At 39.0% G+C, this 27287-nt stretch overlaps 1 protein-coding gene across 1 annotated transcript in view; it reads right to left on the reverse strand.

Annotated features, from left to right (window-relative positions):
• trip4 (thyroid hormone receptor interactor 4) overlaps nt 1-27287 on the reverse strand; it is a 275020-nt gene that overhangs the window by 229007 nt on the left and 18726 nt on the right. The gene's annotated exons all lie outside the window — the stretch shown is intronic.

Genomic DNA, 27287 nt, shown 5'->3' on the forward strand with positions numbered 1-27287 from the left:
TTGGATTATTTAATATGCAACACTTTTTTCAGACACTGTATGTGTCTTTAGCACAATCTGCAGGTGCCTCAGAGTGGAAATTACTGGTTTAGAATTTGTATTGTATTGGATCTTTTAAGATATTTTGTTTTGTTTTGCAGTTTTCAGTTTATTGTGGTTTGAAAATCAGGTATGTATCTTTTTCTCATATAGTGCAGTCCACTTCCCTGAACCAGCCTGTGTCCACATGTGAAAGCTTGGAGTGAATACAGTGGTTGACTGAGATGAACCCGTGGGTGCCCTGGTTTCCCTGTGCAGGCGGGCGGGTGGGCTGGCGGAGGGGGGCTGAAGGAGAGGGAGATTAATGGCATTGGAAAAGCTGGAGGCCTCCTGGCTTCCTCTCCGCACATACTTTCCGACGCTGTGAAGTCGCTGGGAGGAAGTGAGCGAGCGGGAGGTACAATGTGGGGCTGACCCTGCTCTAGTGAACACGCAGAGAGACGCTGCTAGTTTTATGAACATCTTTATGGTCGGACTGTGGATGGAATAACCTAATAAAGATCAAACCACATAATAGTAGTGTCAGAAGCAAAGCAGATGAATTGGGCTGAGATGTAACCACTGGTGAAACAACAAAGATGGAAATAGGGCTGCAACATTAATCACCATGGAACTGATATCACAATCTGACTGGAAGCAATACGCGAATTGCAATGACTGCAGTTTTTGAAGTAACATTATTTTCTCCACAAAAAAAAAAAAAAAAACACAAAAAAAACAACAACAAAAAAACCCTCCAAAATCTTATAAAACCTATGCCATAATCATATACCATATTTTTCAGACTATAAGTTGCTCTGGAGCATAAGTCGCACCGGCCAAAAAATGTGTAATGAAGAAGAAAAAACATATATAAGTCTCATCGGACTGTAAGTTGCACTATTTGGGGGAAATTTTATAATAAGAACAACAGGCTGAATAGGCGTCTGGTATGATAACGTCACATATGAACAGTTCTTCAGATAACTATAGCATAAACAACAAACAGAACAAGTTTAACAAACTCTCCATCTCACTCCAAATCACTAAATCCATCCAATTCTTCATCCTCGGTGTCACTTCCGTTTACCTCCGGAGGTAAACAGAGCGTCACTTCCTCTTCTGTGTAGCTGTCGTCAGACTCAGCATCAGTTCCAGTTAGAATTATTCGGGCCTTTCTGAATCCCGACAGGATGGTTTCAGTGTCACTGAAGTCCAGGCTTTGTCGATCCATCCAATGACCTCCAGGAAAGTTGCACGGTGCACCCTCCCGGTTGCTGTGAAGCAACCTCACTTTCTGCCAGTCCCTCACAAGTTTCTCGCTCCCTCCAAACTTTCTTTCTGCTGCTCGATCACCGTTTTTGGCTGAATATTTCACTACTTGCAGCAGGACAGAGGCTCTTTCTGCAGGAGACATGCACAGTAGAATGAAGTTACAGCAGTACAGGAGTAATAGGAGTAGCAGATACTGGCACATAAGCCTAGAGCGCCCTCTCGAGGCTGTCAGTGTGAAAATTTTAATGTATAAGTTGCACCGGAGTATAAGTCACAGGAAACACCCAAACCAAGAAAAAAGTGCGACTTATAGTCCGAAAAATACAGTAGGTTAGATATATCCAAAAAATTCTGAAATTATTAGATTATTGTATTACTTTGTCAGTTCAGTCTTTACTTCACTGTCAATTTTAATTACTACATTACTATTACTAAAATATAAATCACAATCACAATGCTTATCAAACAAATCTCAGACCACTGCAAATGGGAGAACAAGAGTATGGGATCCTCTATAGAGTTGTGTTGTGAAGTTAAACCGTGATGAGGGGGCATTCTCGCTTTCCCACACTGGGACTGATATTCTGAAGAAGCTGCTGTCATCCTTCCTTTCCTGGAAGGAAGACCACAACAAAGACAGACTAAATCAGCCAACAACACTCGTCATGAGCAACATCATGACTCTTTTGCTGCACGTGTCACGGTAAATAACCAAACTGTTCGATGAAAACAAAAAAGTAAGTGTGCTTTCAAAGTTTTAGATTTGTAAAGACCAGCAAATGCCATATGTCCACTATTGGTACTGCTAGTGTAGAATGCAAAAGTACTACATAAGCAATAAAGTCATAATGTTTCATGCTGAGCGTTCAGTGTTCATGGGAAAAAAAATAAAAAATCACAAAGCAAACCATGTGTCATGAGTGATATGACACTTGAAGACAAACATACAATAAATATTCAGTCCACAAAAACATTGTTCATAAGACAAGAAAATTGGCCAAATAACTAAAGCTATTTGCAGCTCCTGAACGCTCACGTCGCTTTAATAGTCAGTGAAATTTTTACAACACCAAAAAATGTCTGATTTAGAAAAGCACACTGAAATATCGAAGTTGAATCTATAGGGCCACTTTAGAATAACATCAACATGCAACTTCCTGCTAGTCTTTGTAAAACTTTGAACATGTTTGAGATGTCACAAAGATACTAATACGTAAATATGGTGATGACACATTTGCAATATTAAGTAGTATTTTCAAGATACAAAAGAAAAATCTAAATATGTCAAACTTGTGTCTCCATGCATTTCAGAATGAGTCCTCAAAATGGAACCGATAAACAGAAAATTGAAACCCATGATTAGTCACTTCCTGTTGACCACATTATAAAGTCTACATTGAAATAAAAGTTGTCTATTAAACTCTCAGGTCTGACTGTGAGCTCGATCTCACACAGTCATGTTTTATACATTAGTGCGGCTCAACAGCCCATGTTATAGTTTCCACCGCTCACAGCTTGACTCAGTACCACGCTGACTGTACTGACTCACACACAAACACATTTCTCTGTGTACTCCAGGAAACTGTCAGGCCATGTTTTCCTGGGGAGCCATTTTGGGGCATCAATAGTAAACAGCAGATGTGCAGACAGGAGACAAATGTCAAACATATTGATTGTACGCTTCATTAAAGCTAATGGTGGGAGGTTAGAGTGTGCCTGTGGCAAGACTCCACAGTCATGTGCAGACGCACCATTTCCAGCCCTGTGCTAACATTGTTTAACACACACTGGGCCATTAGAGGCACAGAGCAAAACAGCACAGCCCCATAAAGAAAGCAAACAGACGCTGGGCTCACAAAACACACTAGTGACACTGAAGGAGACGTCAACATCTGTTACACTACACATTATTGATTCTGCTTTTTTGCTGACTAATATTGTGTTTATTTATAGTGCATTTAAACTGAATAACGCTAAACTGCTAAACAAACACAAGAATCAAATGTATTTCAGTGTGTCTGTACTAGACTGTGGGAAAGGGCACAGTGGAGGCACTGGGGTATTTTGTTGTTTGTATCTGACAGGAGCTGTAGCTCAGGGACCCATCTCCAGATGTTGAGCTAGTCTTAGTCAGGATTGCTGTAGCTGGAGGGTTTTACTTATTGTTTTTGGGTTGATGGGGGAAACCATAGGGTCTGGAGCTGGAGGACCCCCACAGACACAGTGACAAATACAATCTAAAAAGGGCTTGGGCGGCCTGAGAGTCAAACCCAAAACCTTCTTGCTTTGAAGCACGAGTGCTAGACTCTGTGCCTCAATGCTATTATTGACAGATTTCTGCACCAAATGCATAATTTGTAACATTGTTAACAGTGGTTTTCCAACATTTCATTTCAGTAACACCATAAAATAGGTCAAATTGCTCTAAATGTAACTACAATACTGTCAATATCCATACATCAGAATACAACACATCACATTCATGGAGGGAAGTTTTTGACAGCAGTAATCCCTCCCTATCCCACCCACAGCTGGCTGCTCTTACTGCTCCTCCAGCCTCATATATTTACATAGCTCCAGTCAGATCCTCTGTCATTGTTCTACTTTTCATTCCCCACATTGGGAGCATACAGCCCCATTAAAGAAGCAGAGGAAGCACATCTAAAGCAGGTTAACAGGAGGCTGTGATGGAGTGGTCTGCAGCAGAGCGATTGGCCTGAGCAGATGCAGCACGGATGTATTTTTCATGCTTTGGAAATCTGTGACTGAGGGCTGCTCGTCCTCCAGCGCCTGGGGACCCCCGCTTAAATGCATTCTACACACTACTGCAGAATCACAAGATGTCTGACCCCGCTGCTGTGGCAGTGCGCCCAGAGACAGAGAGAGAGAGAGGGGGAGAGAGGGGGAGAGAGGGGGAAAAGGGAATGCAACTGAGGAAGGAAGAAGGGCAGTAAATGACAAAGGCATTTGTCCAGAAAGCATGGAGGTATACTATCTTGTCTGATCTCTGAAGCTAAGCAGGGTTGGACCTGATGAGTTCTAGGATGGAGACTGCTGGGAATAGCAGCAGTGGGACACTATCCTTAGGCACGGCACATCACCGATTCGCTTAGTACATGAGGGAAAAATAGCTGCCTTTAAGGCTGCTTGCAGCTTTATTTTAATATTTTTTTTATTATTATTTTTTTATTATTTTATTTTTTTTAAACATTATGTTGTCACCTCATCAAAACATAACTGGATTTAGCATCGTTCGTGCTTGTTTCATTAATCCATTAATCCAAAGTCTTTCCTGAGCACTCAAAAATGCTCTGTTGGCATTTTGCCCGGATAGTTGCGTCACAGGTAAAACTTCTACACAGTTTTTAAGTCCATAAATCATCACCAGACTTGTTCTGCTGTCAAACTGTGGTCACAGTGAATGCATGTCTCTATTAGCCTAGTGTTCACGTGGCCAAAGGCTTCATTTATTGTTAATTCCTGTTGTTAACAGCCGAGAGAGCTCCAACACCTACATACCACAATGAAAACGATGGAGTAGTGAATATATTATTTTTAAGACTATACAAGTGTGTTTTCAGAATATAAACATTATTCAGTTACTAATCCCAAGGTGACCAAAAGCATTTTTAAACGGTTATTAAAGCCACAAGGATGCATATCATGTGCTCTTAAAGTCAACGTCTGAAATTTCTGCAAGTAACTCCACTGACAGACCGCAGCCCGAATTCCCCGCATACACAGCCCTGACCTGTAAAACATGGTGTGTGAAAATGGGCTTGTACGAGGTAGTGCTGGTAGTGCTGGGGGGAGGGGCACAGGAAGCCCAGGGAGCAGCCGGCGTACATTCACACAGCGTAGGACCGAAAAGAGAGAGGCAGAAAATAGCACTTCCCTTCTCTTTCTGGAATGCGTCCAGCACAGCCTGCCTGCGAGTGCGTGTGTGGCGTTGCCGGCAGGAAAGCTGGGAGCGTATAAATATGGCATTACCGCACATGGAAACGCAGGCATCAGTGCGCGCTCCCAGTCGGACTAACAAGCGTCCCGGAGGTCACGCGGAGAGCCTGCACAAATGGAATTCCTCACAAAGCAGGCCCTCTTTCAGCAGAGAAGTGGCTGCACTGTGATGTGGTTCCAGCCCGTGGTTTCAGTTAACCCACAAGTGCTGGTATGCATAAAACATCCAGGGAGCCGCGCACAGTGGAGCTCAAACATTTGTTATGGATATAGACTGGAGAGGATCAAGCGCCATCAAATTAATCTCTGTGGAAAAGAGACATGGCATAGGAGCCCTGGGTTATTTAAAGGCGCTGTTCCAGAACTTAAAACTGGAAAATACAACTTGTTCATTTTTAAACGGTTTGTGGTGCAAAGTTATTCCGAGTATCCTAATTATTTCACCGCTGTGAGTTTATGAGCACTTTTCACAGCTTTCAGAAACCAGAGCCGTCACAGTAAATAAAGCAAAAAAATAGCAAGGTAACACACACTTCCTAACTATCGGACAATTAAAATTAGGGGTGTGCAAAAATACCAAAATATCAATATATCATACCGTTTAATGTACTAATACAGTATCGATATTGTGGGCTGCTGTATCGATATATCACCAAGAGTAATTTTTGGTATATTTTACTAAATTATTTTGTTACAGTGCTATAGTTTTGTTGCTTGTTTAGAGGAAGGAAACTCGTTTATGCAACACATTTGACATTTTCACTGTTTTAATGATTAAAATGTTTGTGTTTTATTTTAACTTCGCACAAGAAGCGGTTTAACAAAGACTTTTAGTGTCACAGCCATGATTTAGCCTTTATTTTTATTGAACTGTATCGAATCGATTTGAAATATATTGTATCAAATCGAAAGCGTACTGTATCGAGATATGTATCGTATCGTGGCCTATGTATCGAGATATGTATCGTATCGGCAACGTCTTAATGATACCCAGCCCTAATTAAAATACATTATTTTTTGGACTATAAGGCGCAATATCAATAATGATGAATTCTCTCGTCCATTTTCATACATAAGGTGCACCGAATTATAATCATTCAACGCTTTATAGAAATAAAAACCTACAAACACATGGCTAATATGCATTAAACAAACTGTGATTTTGACAGGTTGACCTGTCAGGTGTTATGTCAGAGGTAGCAAACTGACTAAAACATTCACAACTACATTTTAATATATCAAAGTAAAAAAACCTGGCATGGATACAGACCCAGATGTATTTATGCTTAGAACAAAATTGAAACTGGTCCACGAAGTGAAGTATCTGGGAGTCACACTGGACTAACGTTCAAACAACATGTCAAAAGAACAGTGAATAAAATCAAATATAATTTATCAAATTTTTGTCATATAAGATTCAGATTCATATTCAGAAAACTTTATTGATCCCATAGGGCAATTCATTAGCCGCATCTCAGAGCAGTTCTTACTTCTCACACAAACACAAACACTCACAGTTTATCAGTCCATTACAGTCCACCAGTGGAACTCAATGACAATCTACAAATTACAGTGCACAACATTCAGAAAACTGTACCCTTAGAATTTAGCAATTTAATAGCAGAGGGCACAAAAGAATTTGAGAACCAGTTAGTCTTTCGTACCGGAGCATAAAACCGACATAAAAAGAAATAATCTAACGACAAACTCAGCAATTATGGTTTAAAATTCAATGATTTTGCCGCACCTAAATTATTGCATTACTAGCAGGATTCTGACAAGCAAAAGTACTCTTAAATGAGCTGAAACTGTCTATAAAAAGCACTTAAAGCATTAGACAAAAAGTCCACAAATTATCACTATTGCAGAATACTTGACAAATACAAATTTCTAAATTGGGACAACACAATCAAATAGGCAGATTTAATTTTGGTATACAAAGTTTTTTAATGATCTTGCTCCACCTCCTCTAAAGGAATTTGTGAAAAGAAATTCAAATCACGCAAGAGAAGGCTCTGGAGGTGACTGCTCTGTGCCGAAAAGTGCTATTGGACAGAACATTTTGGGCGCTATGTACCACATAAAATATGGGTCAGTAAGCACAACCAGAATTAATACATAAGGTGATTATGAGGCACACAGTTGATTTTTGAGAAAATTAAAGGATTTTAAGTCCGAAAAATACAGTACTAGATGCAGACAATACACAGTAACTTACTTTGACTTCATGCTGCTTATACAATATATCTGTACTGGGACCAGATGAATGTTGCTCATATACATGAAAAAAATTCAGTTTGATTTTCAATTAACATTAACTTTTGGAGAAGTAGTACATTAACAATATTTTACTTCACTGTGTAAAGTATAATGGTTATAATAAGGTTATACAATACATTTTTGGACAGGTTGTGAATGCAGTAATGGTATCAATAAAAGTAACTCCATGGACTAGTGCTCTGTCAGAACAAGCCCGTTTGGGTGAAGCAATGACGCCAAGGTATCAAATGTGAAATAGTGCGAGGTGTGGAGAGAAAGTGACAGTATTATGACTCCACTTCCACTTGTGCTATAAACTGTATTTGAGTTCCAACTGTCAAGAGCGAGAGGAGGGAGCTACATGACATAAAACATCCACTTCCAGCTGCAGGCTAACAAAACACTATGCTGTTCAAACATGTAACGTAAGCAAACGTTCAACATGAAGAACACACGTTGTGATTAAAGGCGCTGTACAGGATTTTTACTAAACAAACTGGTTCATTTGAAAAGGTTTGCAGTGATCCTTGCAATTATTTCTCATGAGTTTATAAGTGTGATGAGTTTATAAGTACCTTTCACTTGATCACTCATCACAGAATCAGAGAATGCAGTTTTCGCTGTCATGGTAAAGTTAAAAACAAATAAAGCGTGCACTTCCTGATTAGAAGAAATACTGTAGTTTATGCAGTATATTACACATTAAGGCTGTGCAATTAATCGAAATTTGATTGCGATTTCAATTTGTGTGTCAAACGTTCTCCAAACTCATCAATTTGAAACGATTTAAAGCTTAACAATGTTTATTTTATTTTATTTTTAAATATAGAGATTGTAAAACACCTGGATATATTGTTTATTTTGGATATGTTGATGTTTTTTACGCCTTATTTCATGTTTATTTTATTTATTTTATGTTTTATACATCGTAAAACTGCTCTAAGGTTCATATTTGTAGCCTAGATTGATTTTCAGTTTGAAAGTTTTGTGTAAATTATCAATAATACAGTGTTTTTTTATTCAGAGAGAAAAGCTGAATAAAATGATCGTGTAACTAAAAAATAATCGTCTGAATAATTCTGATTTCAATATTGACCAAAATGATCGTGATAAAGATTTTTTCCATAATCGAGCAGCTCTCTTACACATTTTTACTGTTTTCATGATTAAAAGGCTCCATATTATAAAACTGTCTGATATGTGTTATAAAAAAAATAATAATTTGGCTGAGTTCTCTCAAATAAAACAGCAACTTCTACCTTGTGATGTCATGTGGTAATACAGGAAGTGCTCCACTGTGTTTTAAACTTCATCTTCACTGGAACCAGTTGGATGAGTCCAGCCCTGGAATTTCTAATCTCTTCTGAACTATCGGAATATACCAGCTACAGTATCCTGGTTTCTAATAACAGGGATACTGCCATAACCGGGATACTGTGTATACATGCACCATGAAGAAAACGGAATGCTCAAAAAACCCGATGATAACCAGGATACTGATGTGCATGTATAGGCACTCACTGAGCACGCTCGCTCTGTGTGACGTTGTCTTCTCATCCAGTGTTCATGTGTTGGGACACTTTTGCGGTGTTTAAAGTTCACACTAGAGCCCTGCAGTCCAGACGCAAACCACTGCGACGCGGGACACATTTTGAAAGCTCAATGCGGGCGGAGAGTGGGGCCAAACAATGCGGGAGTGGGCGGGACGGATGATAAACTGCAGTCCCGCAAACTAAATATGAGTATAAAGTAAAATATAAAAAAGATTAATGTAAGCATATCATGCATCATTTGTGCTGGAGATTTTATACTAACCCACCCATACGCCGCGCGAACAGTCCCCCCGCGTCCCTTACGCCGCAGGGACACTCCTTCCTTCCGTACAGCGCGCAAACAAACCAGGTCTAAAAACAGCTCTAAAACCAGGACAAAACAGGATTTAGCCAGGACTTAACCATGCCGCCGGATCGCCCACCGCGCCTCCTCTCATACACAGCCCAATTTCTTTCGCTTCTCTGTGTTTGATAGAGTTTAAGAAAGCAAAGGTTCCCATCCTGCGGGACTTGCGTGCGGGAGCGGGACAAAATATTGCAGATGCGGGTGGGAGCGGGACTGAAAATTACAATTCTTTGTGGGAGTGGGCAGGCGCGGGACTCAAAATTCTGTTCCGCGCAGACCTCTAGTTCACACTGGAGATCGCATACAAGTCACATTTAATTGGAAATGTGAACGAATGCAAAAAAAAAAAACGAATTTCACAAAAAAATCTGAATTGAGCCCTGCAGTCTGAACGCAGCCCTAGTGAAGGTGTATGAAGTTTAAAACATAGCGAGGCACTTCCTGTATTACCACATCACATCACGAGGTGGAAAATATTAAACATGTGAATGAAACAAAAAACAACTCCAGGTCTGTTTGCGATGAGGAAACAACACTATAACAGAGATTGTAGCCTTATATGGGCCCTTTGACTGTGTCTGGTCCCTGAACTCGGCTCCAGGTGAGAGTGACAGTTGAGTAGATGTATTACACATACGTAAACCGCCGCCTCAGAGACGAGAGTGCAGAGTCAGGGTTAACGGCAGCCGGGTCTGTGCCCTGAGGTTAACAAAACAGCACTATCAGCTACACTGGACCCTTCAGATCGTACAGCCAAATGTGCGTCTAAATGTTGAGACACGCTGATAGCATTACTGTGTCAACATCATGTCATCAGGCTGGGCTTCACAGAGCTACGGGAAAACGAGGAGTCCATCGCGCCAGTTCTGTGAGATTAATTGCAATCAAATCAAAATTGCAGTTTGAGTGGATGCAATTAGCAAATCGCAAACAAGTGCCATAATTTTCTCCACAAACAACCAAATCTCTAGTGTTATTCAGCATAAAAACTGCTGTATTATAGATCTGTACAAACATTTACTGAAATGTGATTCTTGTATTAGTTTGTCAGCTCAGATTTAAGAGCTTTTTCAAATCTTCTGGACATGTTTAAATGTGAACTTTGAACAGAATCTTATCATTAAAGGGCCCATCTCATGTAAAATAACTCTTTTCACATCTTCTGCACATATACAAGCACTATTTGGGTTTTGGAACATTCATTACACAATAGTTATGATAGTTACTGATTTGAACTATGAAAGGCCGACTATTGCTCATCAACCCGCCCCGCCCGTCCTGAGAAAGCACAGGCTCCGCCCTCCAAACGTCACGCAGACTCTGAGTGAGCCGCCCTTCCTCCGCCCATCTCAGGGAGGGAGGGGGAGACAGACGTGCACCCTGATAGTGGAAGGAATAAACTTTTATTCATCATGGAGATACAGCGCGTTCAGCCGCATGTGTTGGACCCGGAATCGGACGAGGACTTTGAGGTGCACGAAGCTCAAGCACCGCGTCCACATCAGCTGAACATTACTGATTGGTAAAGTATTAATAAACACTAGTAGATCGACTTATTATATTGTGTTCACTGCAGTGTAGAACAATGAGCTTATGCTGTCGCTTTTGTTTAGATGTTCATGTGGGAATTGTCATGGGAATTGTGATGCGGGGTGGAGGCGGGGCGGAGACGGTGGAGCAGGGGAGGGGTCTGGTCTGGTGGTCAAACGTGTCAGGTGTATCATTCGAGAGTTTACGAATATTTATTTTATGCTCAACTACAGACATCCTATGCACATTTAATTTTGTGTGTGTGGGGGGGGGGAGTAGTGTTATTTAGTTAACATGATCACTTAAAATGTTAAACAAGCGCAGTTTAAGTCACAGAAATGGTAACGGCTGTTATCCGTTTTTTGTTTTTTTCCCATATTCATTTAGACACAAAATCAAAAACTAAAAAAAAAAAAAAAGTCAAATGTCTCAAATGTGATTCTTGCATTAATTTGTTCAGATTTCAGCCTTTTTGTCAATTCACCTGGACACAAAATGTTAATTTTGAACAGAATCCTCTTATTAAAGGTCCTATATTTTGCAAAAACGTGAGCTTTAAGTCATGTTATAATGTTGTTACGTCATTAAAAACATACCCAGCGTTGCGTTACATTTCATTCACACGTGTCTTATTTAATTTTTTTGTGATCAAACTTTTATTCAAGTGTTATTTGCAGTTTATATATAGTCCAGTTAGTATTGCATTTTTCTCCCTTTTAAACCCCCCACGCCCCACCCTTAAACTCCCTATTGATGTGCATCAACAGAAAACACATACATACACATAAATACATTTACAGAATACACACACACGGAGTTACGTAATCAGAGTACAAATTATGAGTAACTGTATTCAGTTACAGTTACTGTTTCGGTAACTGTACTGCTTTGGTTACAGTGGTAATTGGATTACAGTTACTTTGTTGAAATAAATGGATTACATGGCAGTATTTACTTGTTTTTACATTTCGGGCTATATCCCTTTTTTTTTTTTTTTCCCGGCAATTCCACTCATTGCCGGGCACTGACCCAGGTCCAACCAGGTCTAAACCAGGTCTAAAACCAGGTCTAAAGCCAGGTCTAAAGCCAGGTCTAAACCAGGTCTAAACCAGGACTAAACCAGGACTAAACCAGGACTAAAGCAGGTCTAAACCAAGACTAAACCAGGACAAAAACCAGGTCTAAACCAGGACTAAACCAGGACTAAAACCAGGTCTAAACCAGGTCTAAACTATGTCTAAACCAAGACTAAACTAGGACTAAAACCAGGTCTAAACCAAGACTAAACTAGGATTAAAACCAGGTCTAAACCAGGTCTAAACCAAGACTAAACTAGGATTAAAACCAGGTCTAAACCAGGACTAAACCAGGACTAAAACCAGGTCTAAACCAGGTCTAAACCAGGTCTAAAACAGGACTAAAACAGGTCTAAAACAGGATTTAACAGGACTAAACCATGCTGTGCGGACTGTGTTTCCTCGTCTTCTATCAATAATATTTTTAATTTGGTTCAGTAAAGTCTGGGCTTTTTATTTTCTTTTATTAGACAAAACATCTTATGTGAAGATATCTGAGTCTTTGCTGCTCTACAGCAAATCAAGTAATCCAAAGTATTCAGATTACATTACTCACCTTGGATTACATTACAAACTACATTTTGGGGTATGTAATCTGTAATCTGTAGAGGAATAAATTTTAAAAGTCACTTTTCCAACACTGTATATAATACATATATACAGCATCTACATAAACACACATATACACATATTATAGTACATATGTTATATATACATACACATGTATATACACATTCACACACACACACATACACACACAAAAAAAGAAAAGACACACATATCCAGGTTTATATTCCCGCTATACAAAACACAAATTTCTTCCGTCAAAAGACATCAGCAGAAATTACTTTATACATACTTATTATGTACCATACATAGAAAGTTAACTGAGAATATACATATTGTGTACATTCTAAGTACATATATTATAATGAAAAATCTCCAGGTAACAACTATACAACAGATTCAGATCTCAGTTTGATCAGTAGATTGGACCAGCAAGAAATGTTTTTGGTTTTTGCTCCAGTTAAAACAATTTCTCCGAAAGATAGGAGCCATTCTCTCACAGTCAGAGGTTGAACTGATTTCCCCCGGCATATTACCATTTTACCACGTGTCTTATTTTATTTTATTTTGAAAAATGAATGAATGATACACGGATTGTTACACAGTGCACCTTTCATGGTGATCTACTAAACACTAGAGTTTTCTGTGCAGTCAGATCTAAGTCCAAATGTTGAGACACACTGCTAGCATTACTGTCAACAACATGGACTTCACAGAGCTGCAGGAAAAGCGTGAACCCGCGGCGCGCACACACACACAGCAGCCTCACGCGTTCGATAAAAATCAATAGAGCAATGAAGAGCTGCTGGCCAGGCTCTGAGCAGGCCTGTCCGATACACGTCTCTCTCTTGGCCTCGTATTCACTCACACAGGCTGCAGCTGCTCGGGGGAACCAGGGAACCTATTAAGACTCTGCGCTGATCCAATCAATGGTGTCACCGCAGGGGGAAAGCTGATGGTGCCATTGGAGCCTGCGTGAGGTCTGATGCGCCTTTACCACAGTGACAAAACACTGCTCGATGACACACGATACAGAATACACACACAAAGTCAAATGAAATGACCCAGGCTTGTTAATCAATGGATGTGTAAACAGAAAACAGCTAAGATTCACTGTGATCAAAATTTGAATGGAAGTACCGTCATTTCCTTCACAAACAACTAAATATCTTGTCTTACTGTGCATAAAAAATGTCCTAAAATGTGATTCTTGCATTAATTTATTCAGATTTCAGCCTTTTTGTCAGTTCACCTGGACACGAAATGTAAACTTTGAACAGAATCTTCTTATTAAAGGTTCTATATTACGTAAAAATGTAGCTTTAAGTCATGTTATAATGAGTCCAAGCCCGAGTCATTTGATTTTGAGTATCTGCCGATACCGAGTCCCAATCCGATACTTCTATAAAACATTATGAAATGAACTAAGTGTAAAGAATAAGATCCAGGATGTATGAGGAAATCAGATTGTGTTGATTTCAATGTGTTGTATTTGGGCTGAAATTAGTGTGAAAAATCAAATGTCCAAAACTTTTATTTTATTAAGTTTTCTAACCATTCATCATCATAGTTGAAAATCTTGACTTTTACCACAGTCTGGTCTTGGAATGTGTAACTTAGTAAACTTAATGAACTGAACAAAACAAGAACCAGACCAGAGTCAGATCAGACCTGAGACTCTGCACAGTCTACAGTTTGTATATTTGATATTATATGTAAGCCTGTGCATTATATTTTAAACATTTAGGTTCGTCTGTGAAATCCAAATAATACAAAATCTTATCAAATAAAAACGAGATGGCAGAAGCCCCACAACCTCTCTCCCCCGCACCACCACCAAATCCACAAAGCCACAGCGGAGCGCGCATCGTAACATCGGTCCCACCGCTCAATAGACGCTCCATACCGCTTTTCCCACCCTCCCCGCCAAAAGTGCCAGCTCCGTTGCGCAACATACAAACAAACATCGGCTGCACAGGTGTGAACATGGGCCACAGAACCTCAGATAACAGCGCCCGAGTACGGCACGGCCCAAAAGTCCCAGCGTAAGTGCACCTCTAGTACAGCAGGAGCCGGGACAGACAGTCGCGCTAACTAGACGTCCCTGAGCAAATCCCGCGCTTCAGTTTAAAAAAAAAAAAAAAAAAAACTGAAAAACTGTTGTGTACTGTGTGTCGTGTGTTATATGGGCCCGGTCAAGTAGAAGTAAACAGCAAGGCCAAAAATTCAAGTTAATGCATCTGATATAAAAATGTATTGAACAGATACATATGTACTCTAGTTTATGAAACTGTTGACCTTTTTTCTGTACCATTTTTGGTTCTAAAGTTCCATACGTTTTAAACAGACCATGTATGAAACATGGAACAAAAATTATTTCCCAAATTTCAAAGACCTGCAAATCATGTAAATAAATGGATGTATTTCATCATATCTTGTGTTATTCCATCTTTGAACTGTTGATGAAGGTACAGGATTTTTTCAAAAAAAAAAAAAAAAAGTATTTAAAATGATAAAAATTTGCTTGGAAGGACTGACATATTTTATAGAAAAAGTTTCCTTTCATTTTGAAGTAATATTAAAGTATTCAGAAGAAAAAAGCAACAAATTATGTAAAATCCTGCACCTTCTACTTGTTTGCACAATTTTCCCTCCGTTACTTTTCCCTCCTGTTACCATGACCTTTCTTAATAAAAAATCTCATTAGTCAAAAAGTAAGAGGTTTTTCAACCTAATCTTGTACCATATGGTAGAAAACTATATGAAGCAAATATTCAAACCAGTTTGTTAAGGATATGGAAGTGAGAACCAAGAGTTATCACTGTTTGGATTTACTGCCCAAAAAGTGCTGCATATTTCATTCCCTCCATTACCGAAATGAGTTTTTTTTAATTTTTTGTCAACAACTTGAAAGAATATCACAGGTTTAACTTGACCCTGTTGGAGTGTAACTCTTTCCTACATTCTGATACTTTACTTATTTCAATAGTCCCTCTAGTTTCTGAATAAGAGACATTTGAATGTCAAAAATCTGCCCGTTTCCCTCCGTTACCACTTGACCGAACCCATATACGTATATTATTTATCTGATACCTGATCGGAACATAACGGCCAAGTAAACATCGAGTCCACAGTCACGTGATCAGCGCAGATTTCCGATCGGCTCGGGACAACCTAGACACTGTGGGTGAGATGCTGCAGTTTAAATGTACATCTTTACGGGAGGTAAGTAATAGAATCTTCTCATTATTTTTGCTGTTTCCTGAGTTTGTATCTTCCGCCTCTGTGTCTGTCACTCCTCTGACACTGATGCTGTTTTATTGGCTGTTGCTGTAGTGCTGCTAGTGTTTAGTGGTTAAGATTTGACAGAGCAGCTTAGACTCACACAGACACCACACACAAACATATGAGGAGTGCAGCAGCTTCAAAATCACACACGAAGACACAAAGTTGGGTCATGCCTCTCCAAACTCGGGGTGAAGCAAATCGCCGCCTAAATCGTGCAAATTCTCCTGTAGTGTGTGGCCGCCTTAATAGATCCTGACCAGTAATGTCTAATAAAGTCAGACAGAATAGTGCCTAAAGTTAACATCACACCTCCAAGGATTGTTGATGACATCAGCTTCAAAGTATCATTTGTCAGTCGTCGTATTTCCGATTGTAGGAATTACTCTGATATGTGCAGGCCTATGCAAGTTATGAAAAATGTGTAATTAGACTCATAATTGCCCCAAATAACAACACAATTATTGAAGCACACGTCTTGTTTTGCTTTGCTAGGGGCTTATCTACACTTGCACATCACTGGCTGATCCAAACAAGCTCCAAATGTGCTCTTAAATTGCTCTTCAGTCGTTTTAATCTTAGCACTCGACTTCTCCGAGCGCCACTTAAAATGTCCAATTTGTAGCACCCTCCAGAGCTGAGAGATTAATTGAAATTGAAAATGCAATTTGAAAACCGCAAAGATGCAATTATTTAGGCGGTATAATGTCTTCAGCAAACAAGTAGTTTAGACCTCATTACACGTGTTAATATTTCATATTTCTTTCAAATGGTAGCGTACCGGGGGGTGTTTGGCACGCTGAAGGGAAGCTGGAAAAAAGTTTGCTGTGGAATTGTCAGATTGCAGTTTTGTTGACCTGGTTTATGGTTCTTATCTCTGTAATCACTGGGCCTATCCACATGAAACAAAATCTGGCACGAAGTTCAACGTCCTCTGTGTCAGTAGAAATACACAAAAGTGCCATTATTTAACACCAAAGACATGATATTTTTAGTTAAAGGCTTTCATTGTCTTAAAAATATGAAAAACAGGATTCTTTTTAAACATTTTGCAGTGGTCCAAAGTTATTCTTCACTAATCTTATGCATTCAGAGCATCTTAATTATTCATCACAGTGAGTTTATAAGCTCTTTATATAACTTTCAAGTAACAGTGCAAAGACACATTTTGTTCAAATACTTTGGAACTAAAAAGGTACAAGCCTCTTAAATTTACTTTAAGACATAATATTAAAGCGGCAGGTTTGTGGAGCCGTTTCCAAAATAACAATAAGGGTTAGGGTTGTCAGAAGTAACTAGATACTCATTTAGGCAGGTATCAGTACTAGGGCTGGGTGATATGGATCAAAAAATATATCTCGATATATTTTGCTATATCTCGATATACGATATATATCTCGATACCTGTACAGGAAAAAATAACCCCCTAAAATGGAAAACTGCAAAAACAAATCTGCCAAATTCCACAAGGTCCTTTTTTTAAAAATTGAAGTGTAAGAGGGCGGCAGTTCATATAGGAACATTTAAGATTACAAAAAACCCTAATTACATAAATAATAATTTAACTGTCAAATAAAAGAAATAAAACTTATTTCCTTTGTTTCATTCATAAATAAAACAACTCAACTCAAGCTCATCTTTGCATTAACTCTGTTATCCAGACCATAATCATAAACATGAACAGAAGAAGCTCAGGATGTTCCTTATTTCAATAGATCCATGTTATTATCCAGCAGTAAGGAGCTCTGAGGTTTCCCACAATCCACTGCAGATCAAACCCAAGTGACACTGCCGCAGATTATTAATTAAAATCTTCTGCATAAATAGAATTTACATTACTAAACTTTACAAGATATATAGCATAACGACTCAAGAGCCACATCAGCCCGTTTGAGATTATAGTGTTAATTATTTTATTTTATGTTTTTTTTTTTTTTTTTGCAGCTTTGCACGGACTCGTTCACGTTTTACAGAAATGAAACTTAAAAAGCGCATGGCTAATTTGCATTAACAGCGCACTCCACGTGCCGCTCTTGCGGTTCAACTTCTTTTGGAGTAAAGGACAGGACTCGGTGGAATATGAGGATGTGCTGCTGATGGTTTTGTCTGTAAATGGTGGAAAAGTTTCGTGGTGCTAGAAGCTTTTCACTGGCAGCAACTTTCAGCGTTCACGGCGATAGTGACGAGTGAATGAGACACGAGCGAACAAAATCAGGGAGTCGGGGACGACAGAGAAGACAAACAAGCAAAGCGGCGAAATCAAAATTGAATATAAGCATTATATCGATATATACGATATGTCAGAATTCATATCGAGTTTTAAAAAAATCTCGATATATTAAAAATATCGAGATATCGCCCACCCCTAATCAGTACTATGAAACAAACCTTTGATTAGCTTTAGAATGATCTTACAGAGATATACTTCTATACCACTAAAAATTTAAAATTTAAACAAACTTATAAAGACGAGACAAGACAAGCTGCAAGTCGTAAAATATTCAGCTGAAAACAGCAATCGAGCAGCAGAAAGAAAGAGAGAGAAACTTGTGAGAACTGGGAGGATGCACCATGCAACTTTCCTGAAGTCACTGAATGGATGGACAAAGTCTGGACTTCAGTGACACTGAAACCATCCTGTCAGGATTTAGAAAGTCCAGAATAATTCCATACTGATGCTGAGCCTGACGACAGCTACACAGAAGAGGAAGTGACGCTCTGTTTACCTCCGGAGGTCGCGGAGTTGCTCAGAAGTGACACCGAGGATGAAGAACTGAATGGATTTAGTGATTTGGAGTGAGATGGAGAGTTTGGTAAACTTGTTCTGTTCTGTTGTTTATGTTATATTTATCTGAAGAACTGTTCATATGTGACGCGAACAGTCTGTTGTTCTCTGTTCTGTTTAAGATGAAATGTCAGTTCCTGGTCTCTGATTTCATAAAATAAATTTCCCCCCAAACGTGCGACTTATATATGTTTTTTTTCTTCATTACGCAATTTTTGGCTGGTACAACTTATACTCTGGAGCGACGTAGAATCCGAAAAATACAGAAGTAGTTTAACAAAGAAATATTGTTGCTAAAATGTATTTGGTTCTTAAAAAACAGCAGTGTATCGAACATCGTATTTATCGCCGTATCGTGATGCTATCGTATCGTCAGCCATGTATCGTGCATTGCATCAAATCGTGAGGGACCCTGTGATGTCCAACCCTAATATGTCACTCGTGCCCCACCCCCCCTTCATGTAAGCGGGGAGGGGAGGAGGTAAGGAGACAGCACTCATCACCAACGGGGGGGTGGCCTGGGGGCTTAAAGATTATGGAGAGACTGGATCAATACACCAGTCAGTTTGTAATGAGGGAACAGATTGGTCAGGTCAGCCACATGGTCATCCTGCTGTGGCTACTCAACTGTGTCAAGTTTAGTACTATAGCACCCCTACTGGAAAAACACTGCCACTACATCACACTTAAGACGGCGATGTTCACGTTAACATTATTAACTAGTATCAAAACTAGATGCTCATTTGAACAAGTATCGATAAAAAAAAGTCCCATTAGGAGGACAGAAATGAATTTTTCCTGAATAGCTTGAGTATAAAAGCACACAGACTAGTGCTAGGGTTGGACGGTATCCAAATTTTGATTCTGTTAAATCTTCTCAGCATTTTACCAGGATATACAGTATTACCGTGACTAATTAAGAATTATTTTGTAGCTTGCGCCTATGCCATTAACTATACAGTCCTGACCTGCAGACTTATAATCTCTGAAAAGTTTCACATGGACCATTTCCAACGAGTTACATGCACAGAACAGACTCACCACCATCAGCACTTCCTCTGTCACAGAAAGAACACACATAATCCACTGAGTTGTGTCCTTTAGTCAGACAGAAGATGACCCACATCAGAGCACAAGGAAACAGCTGTTTTTATCGGCACATATACTTTATACAAATGAGCCATGTGGTTTTAAGTTTTGCTTCTGTAAAACGTAAACATATGTACGCAAAGCTGCATTAAACACATTATTACTCAATGTAATAATGAAGCCAAATGCTGCCAAACTGTAGAAGTACTAGTATTTTTGGGGTAGACCAACTCGCTTGCAGCCGGACTTGCCATTTTGTCTTGGGGTTCGGTCAAGTGGTAACGGAGGGAAACAGGGTCAGATTTTTGACATTCAAATGTCTCTTATTCAGAAACTAGAGGGACTATTGAAATAAGTAAAGTATCAGAATGTAGGAAAGAGTTACACTCCAACAGGGTCAAGTTAAACCTGTGATATTCTTTCAAGTTGTTGACAAAAAATTTAAAAACTCATGTCGGTAACAGAGGGAATGAAATATGCAGCACTTTTTGGGCAATAAATACAAACAGTGATAACTCTTGGTTCTCACTTCCATATCCTTAACAAACTGGTTTGAATATTTGCTTCATATAGTTTTCTACCATATGGTACAAGATTAGGTTGAAAAACCTCTTACTTTTTGAGTAATGAGATTTTTTATTAAGGTCATGGTAACAGAGGGAAAAGTAACGGAGGGAAAATTGTGCAAACAAGTAGAAGGTGCATGATTTTGCATAATTTGTCAGCTTTTTTTCTTCCAAATACTTTAATATTACTTCAAAATGAAAGGAAACTATTTCTATAAAGTCCTTCCAAGCAAATTTTTATCATTTTAAATACTTTTTTTTTGAAAAATCATTTACCTTCATCAACAGTTCAAAGATCGTATAACACAAGATATGATGAAATACATCCATTTATTTACATGATTTATTTACATGAAATCATTTTTGTTCCATGTTTCATACATGGTCTGTTTAAAACTTATGTAACATTAGAACCAAAAATGGTACAGAAAAAAGGTAAACAGTTTCATAAACTAGAGTACATATACTATCTGTTGAATACATTTATATATATTTATTATATCAGATGCATTAACTGGAATTTTTGGCTTTGCTGTTTACTTCTACTTGACCGGGCCCCTTGGTCTCTCTTATGAGCGTCATGTGACAAAGGAATGAAACTAATCAAACGTCATCTCCCCACGCACTTAAAAAAACATAGACACTATTAGTTTTAAATTGTGATTGCATTAAATTGAAAATACAACCACACATTCATTTATGCTGAGCAAACAAATTTAGGTATCAGTAAATTATATTATATTAAGTCATTTTGCACTGCAGATTTTTTAAAATTTTTTTTATGATGTTAATGAAACTGATACGGTTGCTACTTTTTGATACCGCAGACTGGAATACTGTAATACCGTATTACCGCCCATGGACCACTATAGAACCTACCACTGAGGGATTACACACATATAAGACCACATGAGAATGTAAAAGAAAGTACTACGATTTACTGCTGACAATGACATTCTATTGTCTAAATAAGTGTTGTTGTTTTTTTAATTATCACAGTAATACTGGAATCAGTATTGTGTAGTGATTGAGTCTATTCCTTTGTATATAAATGGGAAAAACTGCACTAAAGCTTGAAGTCAATTTAAACTATACAGATAAAACAATTTCAGCCAGACATTTTGACCAACCAAAAAATATAATAATTTGTTTTTAATTGTTAATTTCTATGGCAACTGTGGTGTGTATATATATTTTTTCACCTTTCTTCAGCCCATGGATACCAAATACCAACTGGAATTTGTCTTAAGTTCAACATCTTCTCTTCTCTGTCAGTATAAATTCACACAAAGTTTAAACTGTTTTTTCACAAAAGCTTCAGAAAACGGTGCCATTGTTCAACCCCAAAAGACGTGAGTGTTGTCAGAAGTTGAAAAGACTTAAAAGTCGTAACATTAGGCGTAACATTAATATGACAAGTTTGTGGAGGTAATCCCAAATAAACCACGAGAAAGTTCAACATGTGTGGATCAGAAGTTTGGAGATTTCTTTCAAAAACACTGAATCGCCAACAGTGTTTTATAGACCCCTGCTCTACATCTAAAATGAACACGAGCAAATTCTAGAACGTTAACGCTTCCTGAGTTGAGTATATATTCCAGTTGGTGACACTGTGATAAGTGAAAACACGCGCGCTGTAGAACATAGACGGGACTGGGGGCCATTACGTGGAGGCGGAGGGATACGGGCTGCGCTGTGTCTCTCACCGCCCCCGTTTTAACCAGCCACAGCTGCCAGCCCAGTCAGCACAGTAAATCTGCAGCTCACCCACCGGGCCGCTCTGTAGGCACCGCGACATGAAAACAAGTCACGCTCTCGAACGCTTTTAAAAGGACACACACCGCTTATTGTTTCAGCACCGAAGAAATCCAACAGGTTATGGTGTTATGGTTTGAGTCTCAAATACCATATCATACTACAACTGTACAACAACTCACCCTTATGGAACAGATAATACTCCCTACAACTGTACAACAACTCACCCTTATGGAACAGATAATACTCCCTACAACTGTACAACAACTCACCCTTATGTAACAGATAATACTCCCTACAACTGTACAACAACTCACCCTTTTAAATCTTAGATCTTTGGATATGACAGAACCAAAGTCTTGTCAAGGAATTTAATTTTAAAAGAAAAAAGTAGTATATTCAGAATTCTTTTAGCCTCTACAAAATATCGCAGTAAATATGGTATAAATATGAGATGCATAAAGTGAAAGTATCGTATCGAGACTTTGTGATATCATTCCATCCCTAGACAGTAATGCTAACAATAACATGAATACTAACGGTGCAATTTCTGAAGATCTGACAATAAAATGGTTTATAATTAGATGCAGCCAGTGCACTGCAAACTCACACATTACATCTAAACTAGGCAATGTGGGCATGGTGTCTTGCCTAAGGACACAACAACAATTTCCATTAGATTCCCCTCTGTGGCACCTGCTATTCCCAGTGGTCCTCATCAAAGTACTAACCAGGTTCAACCCTGAATAGCTTATGATAGTAGTTTTTCAATGAGGATTTTTAAAAAAATATATAGTAATGTTCTACACTATACAGCATCCATCTTTAAAGGTGCATTGTGTAACTTTTCTGGTCAATTCTGATCTGGTCTCTATTGTTTTGTCTGGAATGTTTCACAGTATGGCATTAAACCTTTCTATCTTCATGGAGACCAGACCAAGTTGCAGGACAGATCTGTGGAGAGGCGACCCCGCTGTTTTTCTAGATATTTTTGAGCTATAAAACCACATGTAATTTAATAAACGTAAGCTAGAGTTGTTTAAATGGAAAGTCTGTAATTTTGGACATTGGACTTCATTTCCTAATGAGCCAGAATGTTGGAGACGTGTGGAGACACTTTTTGAAATATTCCATCCAGTCCTTGTATTTGCAGACGTCACTGGTGCTAGGCTAGTGCATGTCAATGGCCATAGTTAGCCTGCAACTAAAAACAGTCTTTCCCACTCCACAAAACACCCGAAGCAAATCTATTATTATACCAGACTGTCCATGTGAATGTCTGTGTTGGTAGAATCATTTTAGAAGTAAAACCAACCTTGCATTTGAAAGATTTATGTCTGAGCAGCAGCAGTGAGTTGTACTTCTTGATAGGAAACTCGGCAGCGGCGGACTGATATATGAGAAAATAGTTCCTCAACATGTGACGATTTGTGTGATGCAAGGTTAGTTTTATTTTAAACATTATTCTATCAACACAGACATTCACATGGACAGTCTGGTGTAATAATAGATTTGTTTCGGGTGTTTTTAGTGGCAGGATAACTATGGCCATTGACATGCACTAGCCTAGCACCAGTGACCTTTGCAAATTCAAGGACTGGATGGACTATTTTAAAAAGTGTTTCCACACGTCTCCAACACTCTGGCTCACTAGGAAATGAGGTCCTATGTCCAAAAATCACAGACTGTCCCTTTAATGTCATACTGTGGAACATTCCAGGCAAAGCAATGACATATCCAATATCCATAGGAACAAGCAGGTGATGGACCCTCCACCAGAAAAGTTACACAAGAGCATTTTATTTTAAGCGTTTTATTTCATGATATCTGTATGATGCTGAAGTGATGCAGGTCATTTTCATTTCAAACTGCTTCACTCTTTTGACATTCAGAAAGTGAAAGTCTAATTACTGCACTGGGATTGTGGGTGGTTCACAAAATCAGTCTCTCAATATTTCTGAGGTCAGGTTAACCTTCTCCTGATCACATTTTTGCACTCCATCAAAATACGCTCAAATATGCCTGTGGTTTTAGAATGATTACACTTACCCTGACTTGTTTTCATGCATTATAGACAGTTTACTCAATACATGCATCACGAATTTCGGACTTCCGGTCATTGCGCAATGCATACTGGGAAGGATTTTCCGAAAAAGTGAGCATCAAACCGCCATGTTTGTTTTCCCAGTGGGATGCGTCTATTGACAAAGCCGATCTTTTCTAGTCTTTTGAACCATATCAGTTTTGTTTCTGGTTCTGATATTGTCATATTTTAGTTTTGGGATTCGGACATCGTAATTGTGTGGTTGTAGGATCCTAACAGCGGAAAATGACTCGAGAAATGGGCTTTGAAAGTTTGCGAACCCCATAAATGCAAAAGGGAATCAGATGTGTGTGACTGTAAACCTCCGTTCCAACTGTTTCCCTTCCCAACAGAATTGAAAAATAGTGAAAGGTGAAGGCAATGGGCAGGACTGATAATCAGAAAGGACCAAAAAGGAAACCTTTGACTGCCCAAATCATCCTGAGTTTGCAGCGAACATTTTGTATGTGGAGCGCCATCAAAGCAAAATCCCGTTTGTTCAGCGAGAGGTACAGAAAACAAACAGGCTCAGCTGCACTTTCTTGTTCTTGTGACATTATAACAACATCACGTCTTGGTCGCGTTGCAGTGGAAGGTGTTTCTTGGCGAACAGCTGGTGCCTTTTACTTTAACGCTGACTTATTAAATTCGTAACCAAGGTGGAGCGAGGGATTTGGACTTTGCTTTGATGGCGCTCCACATACAAAATGTTCGCTGCAAACTCAGGATGATTTCTTAGGCAGCTAAAGGTTTCTTTTATTCTGTGTATCAGTACTACCCACCGCCTTCACCTTTCACTATTTTTCAATTCCGTTGGGAAGGGAAACAGTTTGAACAGAGGTTTGCAGTCACACACATCTGATTCCCTTTTGCATTTATGGAGTTCGCAAACAAATTTCTCGAGCTGTTTTCTGCTGTTAGGATCCAACAACCACACAGTTACAATGTTTGAATCCCAAAACTAAAATATGACAATATCAGAACCAGAAACAAAAGCGATATGGTTCAAAAGACTAGAAAAGTTCCGCTTTGTCAATAGACGCATCCCACTGGGAAAACAAACATGGCGGTTTGATGCTCACTTTTTCGGAAAATCCTTCCCAGTATGCATTGCGCAATGACCAGAAGTCCGAAATTCATGATGCATCTATGTACCAGTCCTAAATCCGCAGGGTTTGTGTGCTAAACATGCATGAAACAACACACAACTCAAGGTATGTTTGTGAGGAAACTACATTATAACATAGATCAGAAAATAGTGTAATATGGGCTCTTTAAGTCTCAGAAGTGGAATAACCCTAAAACCAGACCTTGGGATCCTTGTGTTTTTCCTTGCTCCTTTTTGTGGAGGGGCCTAGTGTGGGGTGGGGGTGTTATTTATGACACACACACACACACACACACACACACACTCTCTGACAGGATGAAAGGGCATTCGCACAGCCTCCAAACCTGATTTTACTGCCCTGGCTGGAATGAGACAGAGGAGAGCACAAAAGAGAAAAAAGGCCCAGAGATTTACAGCTCCCTGCAGCCCCACAGCATTAAAGCCAAACCGGGGAGCGCTTACGGTTTTCTGCAACAAAGAACACAACTCTTCTTCACAAATGAGACATGTGCTCATTGGGCTAAACGCGAAGAGGCCGGAGCGTCACTAAAGCGCAGAAATTGATACTCTGAGTCTGCATGCATGGCTGTGGCGGAGTATTCAGCGGTCACCATGGTGAAAAAGGATGTCAACAATACATTTTTGAGCGTTCGTGGCCCTGTTAAGGTGATTTTCAGCAAAAAAAACTGTAACTGTATGTGAGAGGGACTTGTTTAACAGCACAAATCGGCTCACCTGTTGTAGTTCAGATCTTTATGGTCAGATTATCTTAAATAAAGCTCTAATTTGATTTAATTTGAGTAACAGAGCTTCAGACATAGCAGTGCCTACAGTTAGATTCACCCCTCAGGGAATGTTAAAGACATGAACTGCAAAGTATTTCATGATAATGTTTGATAATCATTCAATTGTGGATGTGTCATTGTATTTTAATCCATGTTTGAATCAAATTAATTGAATCCAAGTGTATAAATGTAATTTTTTTGGAGTCCTTTTGGGTTTTTTGCCTCTTCCGGCACCTTCTTTTTTATCTATTGTGTTTTTTTAGTTGTTATGTTGTATACATGCTAAATAATAAAAAAAAAAGTATCCAGGGGTTTATTCACACTTACGTCAAAAAACTGAAAGACGTTTGGAAACATACAGATGATGACTTCTTTTGGCTCTGTTGGCGAAAGTAAATCTGGGAAAACTGAGAAAAAGACCTGGTTTTCTTCATCTGGATGTCATAGTATTCTTTCTTTTTTCTTTTTTAAATTGCCTATGCATTTGTGTATTATAATATGACTAACAAAAAAAAAAAAAAAAAGATGTCGTCGTAGTTTTCCATTATGTTCGGCACAAGAGGACGCGATTAAAGTTCCTTCCCCATGGAAAACTTTGTCAGGTTGTGAAGACGCTGCTGCTGATTCCACGCTTTTATCACATGCCCAGTGTCGGGAAATACACCGGAAATCATCATCCGCATGTTTCCAAAGTCTTCCGGTCAGCGTGAATACAGCCTATACTCTCCCCTTCATGACAGGTCACTAACACAAAGCACACACATAAAACATGACCACTGACAACTCTGCATTGTGATTACATCGCACTCAAAAACCCAACTCGGAGATTTGAGAAAAACTGACACTGAAAACTGATCAAATGAAATATCAACAATGATTACTGAAGACAAATGCACAAATATATCAGCATAGAAGAATCCTGTAAAAACTATTATCACTTTGCAGGTTTGTCTGAATGAAAATACAATTTAAAAATCATTAAATACAAATCATACTTTCTTCTGACTAATCCTTAGCTCAGAGCACTGTGGAGGCTTTCTGAGTAAATGCTGCCCCTAAAGGTGGATTTAACCATCACTCCAAAAAAAAAAGTAAGCAGACACTGACCTCTGCTGGCTAAAGCAGAGATTACAAGTAGTCTCTAATAAAAACTGCTCACTGTTTACTTTTACTGTTTAAGATTTAAAAAAAAATAATGTTCCTTTTTGTTTTCTTAATAGTGCACAGTATGAAAAACCCAAAATAGCATG

The sequence above is a fragment of the Boleophthalmus pectinirostris genome, unplaced genomic scaffold (assembly GCF_026225935.1).
Source record: "Boleophthalmus pectinirostris isolate CB_2022bp ecotype Guang Dong unplaced genomic scaffold, ASM2622593v1 HiC_scaffold_19, whole genome shotgun sequence".
Lineage (NCBI taxonomy): Eukaryota > Metazoa > Chordata > Actinopteri > Gobiiformes > Gobiidae > Boleophthalmus > Boleophthalmus pectinirostris.